The sequence below is a fragment of the Antedon bifida genome, chromosome 1 (assembly GCF_963402885.1).
Source record: "Antedon bifida chromosome 1, ecAntBifi1.1, whole genome shotgun sequence".
Lineage (NCBI taxonomy): Eukaryota > Metazoa > Echinodermata > Crinoidea > Comatulida > Antedonidae > Antedon > Antedon bifida.
Window position 1 is genome coordinate 19502434 of NC_136226.1, and position 14385 is coordinate 19516818.

Consider the following 14385-nt stretch of genomic DNA (forward strand, 5'->3'; position numbering starts at 1 on the left):
AGCCAGTTACTTATTCGCCGTAGAGGGCGTAGATGCAAAAAAGTTCGCGGAACTGGGGTGGCAAATGATAGAGTAGGTCAAGGGTGATCGATCCATACCAAAACATTTTGATAAAATTAAGTAGGTCAAGTGTTATAATGTTCGTAAAAGCCAGTTACTTATTCGCCGTAGAGGGCGTAGATGCAAAAAAGTTCGCGGAACTGGGGTGGCAAATGATAGAGTAGGTCAAGGGTGATCGATTCATACCAAAATATTTTGAAAACATTAAGTAGGTCAAGTGTTATAACGTTCGTAAAAGCCAGTTACTTATTCGCCGTAGAGGGCGTAGATGCAAAAAAGTTCGCGGAACTGGGGTGGCAAATGGTAAAGTAGGTCAAGGGTGATCGATCCATACCAAAACATTTTGAAAAAATTAAGTAGGTCAAGTGTTATAACGTTCGTAAAGCCAGTTACTTATTCGCCGTAGAGGGCGTAGACGCAAAAAAGTTCGCGGAACTGGAGTGGAAATGGTAGAGTAGGTAAAGGGTGATCGATTCATACCAAAATATTTTGAAAAAATTTACAGGTCAAGTGTTATAATGTTCGTAAAGCCAGTTACTTATTCGCCGTAGAAGGCGTAGATGCAAAAAAGTTCGCGGAACTAGGGTGGAAAATGCTAGAGTAGGTCAAGGGTCATCGATCTATACCAAAATATTTTGAAAAAAGGAAGTAGGTCAAGTGTTATAACGTTCGTAAAAGCTAGTTACTTATTCGCCGTAGAGGGTGTAAATGAATAAAATGTTAATGAACTTTGACCGGAAGATGTAGAGGAGGTCAAGGCTAACATGTTGATGCAATAACAACTCAATTAGACAATTATTACGTATTAAAATCTGTTTTTAAAAATATTTGTGACGTGACTGTCCCTTTAATTGAATTTGAATAAGGAACTAGGAACTAGTAACCAACTTCACAGACATCAGGAGACCATGGGTTAAATTGGATGTTTAACAACCTCTTGATACTGTAGCAGGAGACCATGGGTCAAATTGGATGTTTAAAAACCTCTTGATACTGTAACACTAACAGGAGACCATTGGTTGTAAATTGAGAGTTTAACAACCTTCAGTGGTGTAACGCAGGTGGAAAAGGCCCATAAGCATTCCTAAGGGGACCTCCAACGCTGGATATTTGCATTGGGGCTACAACTCATGGGTTTAGCCATTGAGCGCTCTGCCACTGAAATCCTTATTTTTTATTCTAGTATTTCTTGAGGTTTATAATAAAGCAAATTGAAATATAGTCATAGTATTATATTATTATCAGCAGCATTATCAGTTATCTTTACTTACCCATGTTACTACTTTATTTACTGCTGCTGCTAAAGAGTCAGGGCCTTTTAATCTGAATTGATAGACAGAAAAATGCTAAAAGGAAACAGTCTTTCCTATTAAAACGGACTTCCTTCAAAACATGGAAGCAATACAACACTGTAAAATCAACGTTGTATGTGCTACCTTGTTTGATACATCCTCTCCTTTTATCAAAATTAAGTATAAACTAGTGTTTACATAATAATGGCATTTATTTACAAATAGGCCTACATTAAAGAAACTTTGTTATTACAGTAATCATAATGATAACCAAATTCTTATGACCAATTGATATCTTGGAATAATATGAATCAACAGCTGTATACTAATCAACTTACATACCATAGAAAATAGGTGAAGTGTCAATCACAGGTTTTGTGTCATTTTCTTGCAATTTGTTTTTACATTTTAGGTAAAAATATAAAAATTGAGCTTGGAGGTTTCAGAAATTGTTGGTTTTAACTTTTTGCAACTAATGATTTTTTACTACATAGCGCTTTAAATTAGGCGGGCTGTTAAACCCACAAATCACATTTGAACCCACAAATTTGAAAACTTGGCCTACTATATAATATGCATGTATCTGTTCCAAGTAGCATATGCAATTGGTATATATGACATTGTAGTATTGTGCGCAACAAACTCCAAACATCGACTTGGAACTATGCGTACATAATAGTAATAATAGCAATGGTTATGACCTTGACCTTGAAGTATCGTGCACACGCACAACAAACACTGGAACTACTGTACAGTATAAGTACTCAAATTAATAGTAAGGCAACGATTTAACAACCACACACTACAAAGTAGCATGCACTCACACACGCAACAAACACCAGACATCGACTTGAAACTATATGTAGGCCTACATAATAGTAAGCCAACGAGTTAACAACCACCTACTACAAGAAGTAGCAATGATATGTTAATTATAACCTTGAAGCAACATGCACACGCGCAGCTAATTGCAAACATCGACTTACAGTAATATTAATCCAAAGCGCATCATGCACCCACAAGTATTGAATCAACTCAATATAATGTATATAAATAGGCCTACATTTAACATTAACTCGTGAAATATTAAAGGCCAGGTGCGGGCAAAAAAATTCTATTGAACATACATTTCAATAATTATCGATCTATAGTTTTCCCTATGCCTCGTAATTTTTGGGATTTTATTTGTGTTACATGGGCTTGTTGAAAATAAGCACTTTCTTATCAGTGGGAGGATAGTTCAAATTACACAGTAAAATCTCTATTCTTTTGTAAACAAATGTTGTAAATAATAAAAGATTTTAAAAAACTATGAAAAATAAACGGTGTGGTAAAAAATGTTATCCGATGACTAAATATAGGTAATATAACTTGAATTTTATGTTTCTGGTATTTTTATGCAACTTCAGAGTTTTATTTTTCGTGCTATAGCAAAAATTATCCACCGTATATCCACCATCTTTTTTCACCTTCTATCTAGGGAGTCACCAGACATGTTATTACATTACAACTACTGAAAAAGTCTTCCTGGTTTTTATAGAAGAATTTTGCCAAATTTGTATTTGACCATTTTAAGGGAAAATAAATATTTGATTTATGTACAATGAACTAGATATTATATTTAAAATTCATGCTTGTACCTGAGCTTTAAGTTTATGTATCACAATTGTATCACTAAATTTGATATTAATTGGTTCTTTTTTTTTTACTTTTGTGGGCGAAACTGTCTTTTGTAACTTGCGGATACCCTAGGTTTGTGATTGTCAGGATCTTTTTTGGTTTTTTTTGTCTTTCTTTCCACGATTTTTGTGCACAACATATCCCCTATTGCTTGTGGACATTAAACTTTGTATAACTTGGTAAAAAGATTAACTTTGAAGTGTAAATGTGCAGCCAAGTTTTTATAGATTCTGTCATAGATTCTAAACTACGAGGTGAACTTTTTTTTAATTACATATTCTGGAAGTTGATGAGTTGTAGATATCGGATCATGGATCAATATGGCTAACCGGACATTGTGACGTCATCGTATGGCCACACAATTGTAAAATATAGGAATTTTATCTCTTTCGTTATTGCTCATCACATTCAATGGAGCGCATCACGCTTATCCGTATTCCATTTTCTCCAAGATTTTAATATTGTGTAGGTCAATCAACTATCTTTCGCATGAGTTAAAAATATTTTAATTTTTATGACGTCATCACGTCTAAAAATGTAAATAACGGGGGTCACTTATTTTCATCTTTACGGTAAATTTCAATCTGTTATAGCTCGTCAAAATAAAAAGTGATAATCATGATTACAACTTTTTCTTGAAGCTATTGGATTGTAGATACGAATTCTTGTAAACATTTTGCCAATTAGATGTTGTGACGTCATCATATGGCCAGTTGAATAAAAAAAGTCGTATTTTCATCTTTTGCGTCATAGTTCATCACATTTAAAAGGGCGCGAATCTATATTTTACGTATTCAAATTTCTTCTACACAGTAATATGTTGTTGCTGCGATAATGTCCTTCCGAAATTGCTATCTTAGTGTTTCATTTTGATACCGTCGCCATGTTAAAAATTGGAATAAATGGGGGGTCCCGTAATTTCACCTATTCTACACTGTATGTAACATGTATACAGATTGCACTGTATATACTATATGACACAAAATTGACAGATTTCAGCACTAACAGCATATCATATTCTTCAGTTCAGGCCACAATGCCATATCTTTTTCTGTGTGCAAAATTCTAACGTATGACGCGCACGCGGCGTTTGTGTGGTGCGGATAACTAACTCGTCAAAGTGACGAGTTCAAATCTAGTTTAATATGTTCTTTCTCAATCAATTTTCTTTCACATGCACATTCACATTTTTATTGTCAAAGATTTCATTTTTTCTGCTCATTTTTTGTGCGCAGCAGATCTAAAAATTGGTGGTAGCAGTTATGTTGTAACTTGGCCAGCAGATGCACGTATATAGTAGTTGTGCAACAAACTTTGATTTTATGAAAATATGGTCGCATAGCGTAACTACGCACGATTTTCTGAAATTCTTAGATTGACTATAAATTGAAAACCAATAGATATTTTTAAATACCACTTGACACACGTATGCTTCATGTCAAGGGTCATCTTTCTGATCATCAGCAAAATGTTGAACCTTGGTCAAATCGCGCGTACGTGCGATTTGAAAGTTTAAAAATCTCAAAATCAATTTCTAATCAACTTTCTACACGTTTTAGGACATTTTAAGTATTCCACATTTTCCAAAGAAAATTGCGTTGCGCACGCGCGCTTTTGCACACTTAGCCTGTATGCAGCCTAGAAAGCCCGTTTTTGCGCTTGATTATTGTTCTATATATTTTTATGATACATTTCTTTCATATTTGATGAATTATGAATGTAAAATAATGACACAAGTGCACGTCAAACTTTTAAAATCATGCGCTTGAAAATGGGCAATTATATGCAAATTTGTATAGAAATATGCCTAATTTCGATCGATTATAGCTGTCCGGGATGGCTGGTGACCCCCCATTTTTTTAAATTATTCTAAAAGGTAATGAGTTGTAGATATGAATTTATGTGAAATTTAGACCATAAGTATGTTATGACGTCAGCATATGGCCATCTGAGTAAACGTGAGTGGTATAAAACAACAACTAACCGTCAACTAAACCGTTTACAATGCCAATACTGTCAACTGTTGACGCTTGTTGAACGGTTTTGATCGATGCTAAGATGTTTGTACAATCGTTGTGGTGCAGTCTACTATAGACTAAGCCTAATAAATAGCATGTGCATGTTACGATGCGTTGCGCGATAGCCTAACTCGTCATCGTGACGAGTTCAAATCTAGTTTGTCTGTATTCTTCTTCTTTCTTTCTACCCTTTTTTGTGCACCGCGTTTCTCTAAAACGTGTAAACACAATACAGTATCATAACTTTGTCAATATATCAAAATTAACGTGAAGTTGTGCACCTCCTATTTTTAAATGATGTCAGAGTTGTGCAACGTGACTCACATGCAATTTTATGAATTTCAATGATTGAGCGTACTGTAGATTAAAAACACATTAAAAACTTAGTGAAAATTTAATTCGTCAAGAGTCATCTTTCTGTGGAGTAAAAATGATGTGTTTCATTCACACGAAGTTAAGCATGCATGCTCATTTAAAATTTTAAATGCGCAAAATTTCTAATCAATTTTCTAAACTTTTCAAGACATTTTGAGCATTTCAAAATGTTAAAGTTTTTTGGAATGTCGTGGATTCAATAACGGAAATTCTGTTTTTACTGCTTAATATGGTTAATAACAGATAAATTCATTGATTTTTTTAGAAGTGAAATTTCATGGTTTCTTCCAGTTTCCATGGTTACAAGACACTATTAAAATTATCAAATATAAAACTATTAGTGGATTTATATAAATTAAGTTGTCTTTTTCATAATAAAATATTAAAAAATGTGGATTGCCACATTTACCATTTTGGAATTTTTGGACACAATTTGAGTTGATTCTGGCCCACTGTGCGGCGAATCTTCCCAGTTTGTATTTACGATTTAATAATATGCTAGCTAGCGCTGTACTTAAATCTTATAATTATTATGTAAAACAACAAAATAATAACAGTTTATTTATTGGTTAAAGAATTATACATCATCATGCCAGGTAAACTATAATTTATATTATATATAAATGGCATATATTTAGAAATGCTTTAAATGTGTTTTAAAAGTATTTATCTAATAAACAGTGAGGTATAATTTATTTATAAAAAATATTATAATTTAAAATATTATATTATTATATTTATAATATTATAAATATATTATTATTTATAACCTACTTGTAATTTCTTTTTAAACTTTATGGTAAAGCTACCTATAAAGTATTGATTGAGAAATTCAAACTGTAAGATTTGTCCAAGGGGGTAGTTGTCCTAGGGGTAGTTGTCTTAGAATCGAGATACCTCTAAAAAAGGGTCTTTCACACCTGTTCCGGCACGGTTCTGGTCCAGCGAATCACACATCAATGTTCTGTTAACCGTGCCGGAACAGGTGTGAAAGACCGTTAACAATCTTCTTCTGCTAGCTCGCTGACAGGGTCCCAATATTTACTTTAATGGAAACTCATTTACGTCGACCTTCGACGCTGGAGTATACATGTATGCTTTTGATTTATAGCCATGTGATTAGACATACGATTGGAAGACTATATTTAGGTTTTTTTAAATCAATAACTGCTATAAAATCGCTATAGTATAGCATCGTCGCCACCGCGAAGCAAAAACAAAATGTTGGAAAACTTTGATAGTTTGATCACATACATACACACACACTTAGGAACTAAAAATTACAATTAACACAATCATTTTTAATTCATTTTGTTATTACATGATGGTAATAAATATTATTATTGCTGATTGCATGCTATATAATATAAAATACACGGTAATATCAAGTTAAAACTTTCTGTTCTTGCCACATCCATTCTATAATGATTCTACTCTTTTTTTTAAACAAAAGTACGAAAGCCTAACACATTTTAAAATGATAATCGACTTTCGGAAGAATAATTATTAAACAGAATACCATCACTGACAGAAGGGTGTGTCTGGAATGAAATGACCGTAGCCAATTCTATGGTTTCATTAAAAAGGGACCAAAAAAATATCAACCAAAGAATACATTTTCTACTACAAAAAAAGACAAATTTTGTGAACATAGGCCTAGCCTAGGCTAGTTGCATTCAGTTTTAATTTTATTCATTTTTAAATGTTATAGGCCTAGCCTAGTGTACAAAAAAGAATTTCTGACTTTATTTGACCAAATAAATGCTGTGAGAGCAGTTGACTGAGTAGAGTAACAAAAGCGTTACTTATTTTGAAATGTTATAGTGATTTATTTGACCAAATAAATGTATCGGTAGCACCTCACAGTTGACCACTGAATACAATAGTCAATACACAATAGGCTATAGCCTAGGCCTAGGCTAGCCAAGCAAGGCCTTCACAGATGAACATTTTCGTTACTGTTTATGATGATGATCAAACGTACGATTGTCAATCCATGGAGTAATAATCCTAGCTAGCTAGCCTAGTACTAGGCTCTAGGGCTAGCCTGGCCTAGGCTAGGAGGCTAGGCCTAGCTAGGCTAGATTTCAATCCAATTAAAATAAAACCACGAATAACGTCGCGATTACTTACTTATAATACAGACCGACTCCTTCTTCTCCCCAAATGACTAGCTAGGAGGGCATAGGCCTAGGTAGAGATAGAAGCTTTTTGATGATGGTTTGTTTCTGTTTTCTACCCCATTCACCCACCAGCAAGCAGGTACCACACGGTGTTATGTAGAGGAGGCGCGCCCATTTTCCGGCCGCACTTTCGATAGGTAAAACACTAGCCTAGGCCTAGCAACTAACTTTACTTTTTAGTAGTACTTCCTATACTTTATAAACATGTAATCTGATTGGCCGGCTACTGAAAATCTAGAGTACACATTGTCCAATCGCTTCGAATTCGAGGCGCGCGGAATCAGTAGTGCGTACACACTACTAGTGTATAGCTGTATCTTCTTCCTCTTTTTTCGCTAGGCCGCGCCTATAATATCTTTGCTAAAAAATAAAAACTCCAGAGTCGAAGTTGGCCATAGTTGCCATTTCTGGCATTATTATGCTTTTTGGCATTATTAAGAGGCCCACTGCATCTGGCATAAATGCCGCGGCATTATTTTATCCGTTTTTAGTATAATCTGGCATAATTTTGTGTTTTTTGAACAACTAAAAAAATAATATACCACAGAACAAGAATAATATTTTGTCTTGCAATTTCGTACATATCACCTTACACAATATCATATCGTACAAAACAGGTCTGTCAAGTTTTTTCGTACAATAGTGCATCCATCCTTTTGTTTCGGACTCGATCGACTCTAGGGATAGGAAGGCTGCTCACAAACTACCGTGTGTGCGATAGGCAGCACAACGAAACCGACGAGGCTAGCCGTGTTGACCAATTATGTATTGTATTGTCGATCAGCTTTGCTCGATGGGCTACCCCAATGAAACATTTTTAAATAAAAACAATATGAAACGAAATTATAAGTCTACAGGACCAGCCCACCATGGTTAGGTGAAGTTAATAATTTAGAAAAATAGAGTTTGGACAATTGAAATTGGACTTCGAAATATGGAAAGAATATAAGTCTCCAAGACCAGCCCCTGCCTAACCTAAATTAACTTAACTCTCTAAATATCTCTCTTTCAAAATAAAACAAAAACATTTTATATTTATTTAAAAAAACAAGAAATCCGTAGAGATTCGAACCCAGCTAGTGGAGCTGAAAAAATCCAATCGATAGTTACTAGAGCACTACCTATGCCACAATGTACACGAATACGCGATTCATATTTACGTCATTCACTGTTGAATTGTGATGTTGTTAATCTTTACATTAGAAGATAATTCAAATCATGTAAAAAAAAAAACAATTTCTCAGGGCGGGAACCTAGCAGATCCCCTCATTTAGTAATCTCGAAAAGAAGTCCATCTGGAAAAGAAGCCCACCCAAGAGTACAAAAATTGAAGGAGGACATTTGGCTTCACTTGGCCGTAGTGCTGACTGCAGGGAGAGCACACCATAACATCTTTTATTTTTCTGTGGCTTTCGCCACCCGATTTTTGATGTTGTAAATGTTATGTTTAGCACAAAAATCTAAATTTAACAGTGTGGCGTGTTGGCCGCGAATGATTAACAATATCATCTTTCCCACTACACCTGCACAAACTCATTTGCATAATAACGCCGACATACCAACGATGAGATATAAATTCTTTTCTAAACAGGTAACGAAGAGAGTTATAATTCCATGTTTTCTGACATTAAATTGTTAGTCATTCACGGCGGTCAACACGCCACACTGTTGAATGTTGATGTTGTTAATCTTCTAAATTATATTACCCTAAATTAACTTAAGTCTCTAAATATCTCTTTTTCAAAATAAAAGAAAAACATTTTATATTTATTTTTTAAAAAAATCTGTAGAGGTTTGAACCCCAGCTAGTAGAGCTGGGAGATTCCAATCCAAACGACAGTTACTCGAGTAATGAAAGGTGACAATAGTATAGTCTTATACGCGCTTTATATTACGTCATTCTAATCGTTACGTCATAAATTTGCATATTCATGACGTAATTTTGAGGAAACGAATCTAGTTTTATCCGTGCTATAAACCAGAGGGCCGGATAGCTCAGTCGGTAGAGCGTCGTGGAACACGATTATCGTGGGTTCAAACCCCATGCCGGTCGGTGGAAAAGAGTTAAAGCTATGCGAGCTTCTGTGTTTGGGGTTCACAGATTTAAACGTCCCCCTTTCCACCACACATCATGAGGCAATAACATCAAAGCATCTGATGTGTGGTACCCCCAAGGCTGTGAGAGAGCCTTACCGTGCTAGAGGCAAGGGAGCACACCATCATTTTTTTTTTGGCTACCTGCCTCTTTCCGATCTCGTAAATTTTATGTTTGGCGCCCTCAATTTTAAGAACACCTAAGTTATGTCAGAAAATTAGGAACAAATAAATAGAAATGTGTAAAGATGCCGATGCCTGGCCTGGCCTGGCCAGTGTATTAAAATTTGCATTAAAATATTTTTCTTCTTTCTGTACACTTTTTGTGTAACAAATATCTCAAAAAGTTAAATGTCAATGATTACCAAAATTTCACAATGTCTTTCAAATACTGTAACTTAGTCCTAATGAGCGTGATCACTCACCCGTGACGTCATTTATACGCCATTTTGTGAAATCACATTATCAATCATATCTCCATAATTCATTATCACATATTAATAAAATTCACTACACGTAAGGTTCAGGCCAAGGGTAAAAATATTAGCAAATAAAAACGCACGTGCACGTTGGGTCATGCGCGTGAAATCGCGCGTTAAAAATTATAAAAGCTCAAAATTACGTTTTGATCAATTTAGAGCATGAATTAGGCCATTTGCATGTTTTAAAAAATTACTGGGCAAAAACACGTTTTTGCGCGTGCGTACATAGAAAGCGTAAAAAATACAAATTTTTTGTACAAATTGCATTCTAATCATCTTCCTTAGTACATTCACCAAAATTGAGTCCATTTCGACTTAAAATAGTGCTATACGAGCAGGTTAAAAATGACAAAATGCGCACATTAATTGTACAAAAGTGCTAAAAATGGTAAAAAATAAGGTCTTTTTAAAATGAATATAACTCTTCAGAATGGAAGGTGACCCCCAATTTTTTAAACTTATTATGGAAGCCAATGAGTTGTAGATATAAGTGTATATACACATTAGACGTACAAAATGGTACAACGTCATCATTTGGCCACATGAATTTTAAAAATAGGGTTTTTACCTCTTTTGTCATAGACCACCATATTCAACAGAGCGCAACTTGCTTATCTGTGATCGATTTTCTTTTAATTTTTAATATGTTCTACCTCAACCAATTATGTTACTCATGAGTTGCCAATATTTTCATTTTTAAACGTCATCACGTATTAAAATTTGAATAACGGTGGTTACGTAATTTCACCTACAACGTATATTTGAATAACTTACAGCTCTTCTGAATTAAAGTTGACCTTGATGTTTGTAACTTATTATGAGAGCTGGTGAAATGTAGATATGAATTATTATAAAAATTAAGCCTATCGGATGTTGTGACGTTATCATATGGCCAGTTGAAGTTAAAAAGTAGTTTTTTCATCTCTTTCGTCAAAGTTATACAATTTTTAAAGAGCGCGCACCGCCCTTCTACGTGCCAAATTTTCTTCCAATTGTTATATTTTATTGCTCAATTCATTATCTTTCGATATTGCTATCCACAAGTTTATTTTGATAATGTCATCAGTGCCAAAATATTAGAACATGATGTGTGTCCATAATTTCACCAATGCTACACTGTATATAGATATACAGTATATACTGTACATAATGTATATGGCATATAATAGGCAAAACTCAGCACTATAAGCGTATAATAGGATGGCATACATCAACATTTTTCGATTGTATGTTAACATACGTTCATGTTTAAAAAATATTAATGTCAATAAAATTATAAAAATGATCACCTATAATTCGTCAAAGTGACGAATTAAATTCTAGTTGTAATAAATAATTTTCACAATTTGTTGTGAATTTTTAACTTTGAACAAACGAAAAGGATTTCAAACCATGTACTACATTTTACTGTGTTTGAGCATCAATAAATGATATTGAATTAAGTGAATAATTGATAATGAGAAATCAAAACAACTGATACAATGAATTAAATGATGAACAATAGCAGCCTGAACAAGCCTGGCCATCCAACCAACCCATTGATTGCTACCCCTATACAAATATTGAACAGTTGGTATGCCGTGCGTTATTATGCAAATGAGTTGGTGCAGGTGTAGTGGGGAGATGGTATTGTTAGTCATTGTGGTCAACACGCCACACTGTTGAATTGTGATGTTGTTAATCTTTACATTAGAAGATAATTCAAATCATGTACAAAAAACAATTTCTCAGGGCCGGGACCTAGCAGATCCCCTCATTTAGTAATCTCGAAAAGAAGTCCATCTGGAAAAGAAGCCCACCCAAGAGTACAAAAATTGAAGGAGCACATTTGGCTTCACTTGGCCTTAGTGCTGAGGCAGGGAGAGCACACCATAACATCTTTTATTTTTCTGTGGCTTTCGCCACCCGATTTTTGATGTTGTAAATGTTATGTTTAGCACAAAAATCTAAATTTAACAGTGTGGCGTGTTGGCCGCGAATGATTAACAATATCATCTTTCCCACTATACCTGCACAAACTCATTTGCATAACAACGCCGACATACCAACGATGAGATTTAAAATCTTTTCTAAACAGGTAATGAAGAGAGTTATAATTCCATGTTTTCTGACATTAAATTGTTAGTCATTCACGGCGGTCAACACGCCACACTGTTGAATGTTGATGTTGTTAATCTTTTAACTTATATTATCCTAAATTAACTTGACTCTCTAAATATCTCTTTTCAAAATAAAAGAAAAACATTTTATAAAAAAATCCTTAGAGGTTCGAACCCCTGCTAGTAGAGCTGGGAGATTCCAATCCAAACGATAGTTACTAGAGCACTACCCGTTATGCCACAACGTACACGAGTAATGAAAGGTGACAATAGTATAGTCTTATACGCGCTTCATATTACGTCATTCTAATCGTTACGTCATAAATTTGCATATTCATGACGTAATTTTGAAGAAACGAATCTAGTTTTAACCGTGCTATAAACCAGAGGGCCGGATAGCTCAGTCGGTAGAGCGTCGTGGAACACGATTATCGTGGGTTCAAACCCCATGCCGGTCGGTGGAAAAGAGTTAAAGCTATGCGAGCTTCTGTGTTTGGGGTTCACAGATTTAAACGTCCCCCTTTCCACCACACATCATGAGGCAATAACATCAAAGCATCTGATGTGTGGTACCCCCAAGGCTGTGAGAGAGCCTTACCGTGCTAGAGGCAAGGGAGCACACCATCATTTTTTTTTTGGCTACCTGCTTCTTTCCGATCTCGTAAATTTTATGTTTGGCGCCCTCAATTTTAAGAACACCTAAGTTATGTCAGAAAATTAGGAACAAATAAATAGAAATGTGTAAAGATGCCGATGCCTGGCCTGGCTAGTGTATTCTATTTATTTAAATACATAACAATTTGTTGCGAATTTTTAACTTTGAACAAACGAAAAGGATTTCAAACCACGTACAACATTTTACTGTGTTTGAGCATGAATAAATGATATTGAATTAAGTGAATAATTGATAATGAGAAATCAAAACAACTGATACAATGAATTAAATGATGAACAATAGCAGCCTGAACAAGCCTGGCCATCCAACTAACCCATTGATTGCTACCCCTATACAAATATTGAACAGTTGGTATGCCGTGCGTTATTATGCAAATGAGTTGGTGCAGGTGTAATGGGGAAGATGGTATTGTTAGTCATTGCGGTCAACACGCCACACTGTTGAATGTTGATGTTGTTGATCTTTACATTAGAAGATTATTCAAATTTTTTGTAAAAAAACAATTTCTCCGTGCAGGAACCTAGCAGATCCCCTCATTTAGTTTGAAAGTAATCTGGAAAAGAAGTCCATCTGGAAAAGAAGCCCGCCCAAGAATATTAAAAAATGAAGGAGCACATTTGGCTTCAATTGGCCTTAGTGTTGTTGAGGCGGGAAGAGCACACGATAACATCTTTTATTTTTCTGTGGCTTTCGCCACCCGATTTTTGATGTTGTAAATATTATGTTTAGCACAAAAATCAAAATTTAACAGTATGGCGTTTTGACCACTACACCTGCACAGACTCATTTGCATAAAACGCCGACATACCAACGAAGAGATATAAATTCTTTTCTAAACACGTAACGAAGAGAGTTATAATTCCTTTTTTTCTGACATTAAATTTTTAGTCATTCGCCACACTGTTGAATTTTGATGTTATTAATCTTTTCCATTTATTATCCTAAATTAACTTGACTCTCTAAATATCTCTCTTTCAAAATAAAAGAAAAACATTTTATATTTATTTTTTTTAAATGCATACAGATTCGAATCCCAGCTAGTATAGCTGAGAGAATCCAAACGATAGTTACTAGAGCACTTTGATTTGATTGTTCGCATTTTAAAATTTTAAACACGCGTGCGCGCGTAATTTTGCGTGCAGAAATAGAAATAGAAATTTGACCCTTGATGAATTATCATTTTCTTAAAAATGTATTGTCCCTTGAAACACAACAAAATGAAGGTCAAAATATTATAAATTTAAATTGGCCATATCAAAGTAATATTAAAGTTATTCACTTTAAGTCGAAAATTTGAGCCAAAAACAACAATTTTACGTAATTAACAGGTATTAGTTTGATTACATTTCGTCTGGAAAATCGTCGCGAACGAAAGTAAACAAAGATTTCAAACCATGAGTACGCATTGCATATGCTAATTAGGATT

At 34.6% G+C, this 14385-nt stretch overlaps 2 protein-coding genes across 2 annotated transcripts in view; one reads left to right on the forward strand and one right to left on the reverse strand.

The window, feature by feature from the left end:
- LOC144844456 (phospholipase D1-like) overlaps positions 1 to 7576 on the reverse strand; it is a 72450-nt gene extending 64874 nt beyond the window's left edge. The window contains exon 1 of the mRNA XM_078701392.1: positions 7559 to 7576. The gene's annotated coding sequence lies outside the window, so the exon portion shown is untranslated. The remainder of the gene's footprint in view (positions 1 to 7558) is intronic.
- LOC144844575 (tuftelin-interacting protein 11-like) overlaps positions 1 to 14385 on the forward strand; it is a 120225-nt gene that overhangs the window by 27244 nt on the left and 78596 nt on the right. The gene's annotated exons all lie outside the window — the stretch shown is intronic.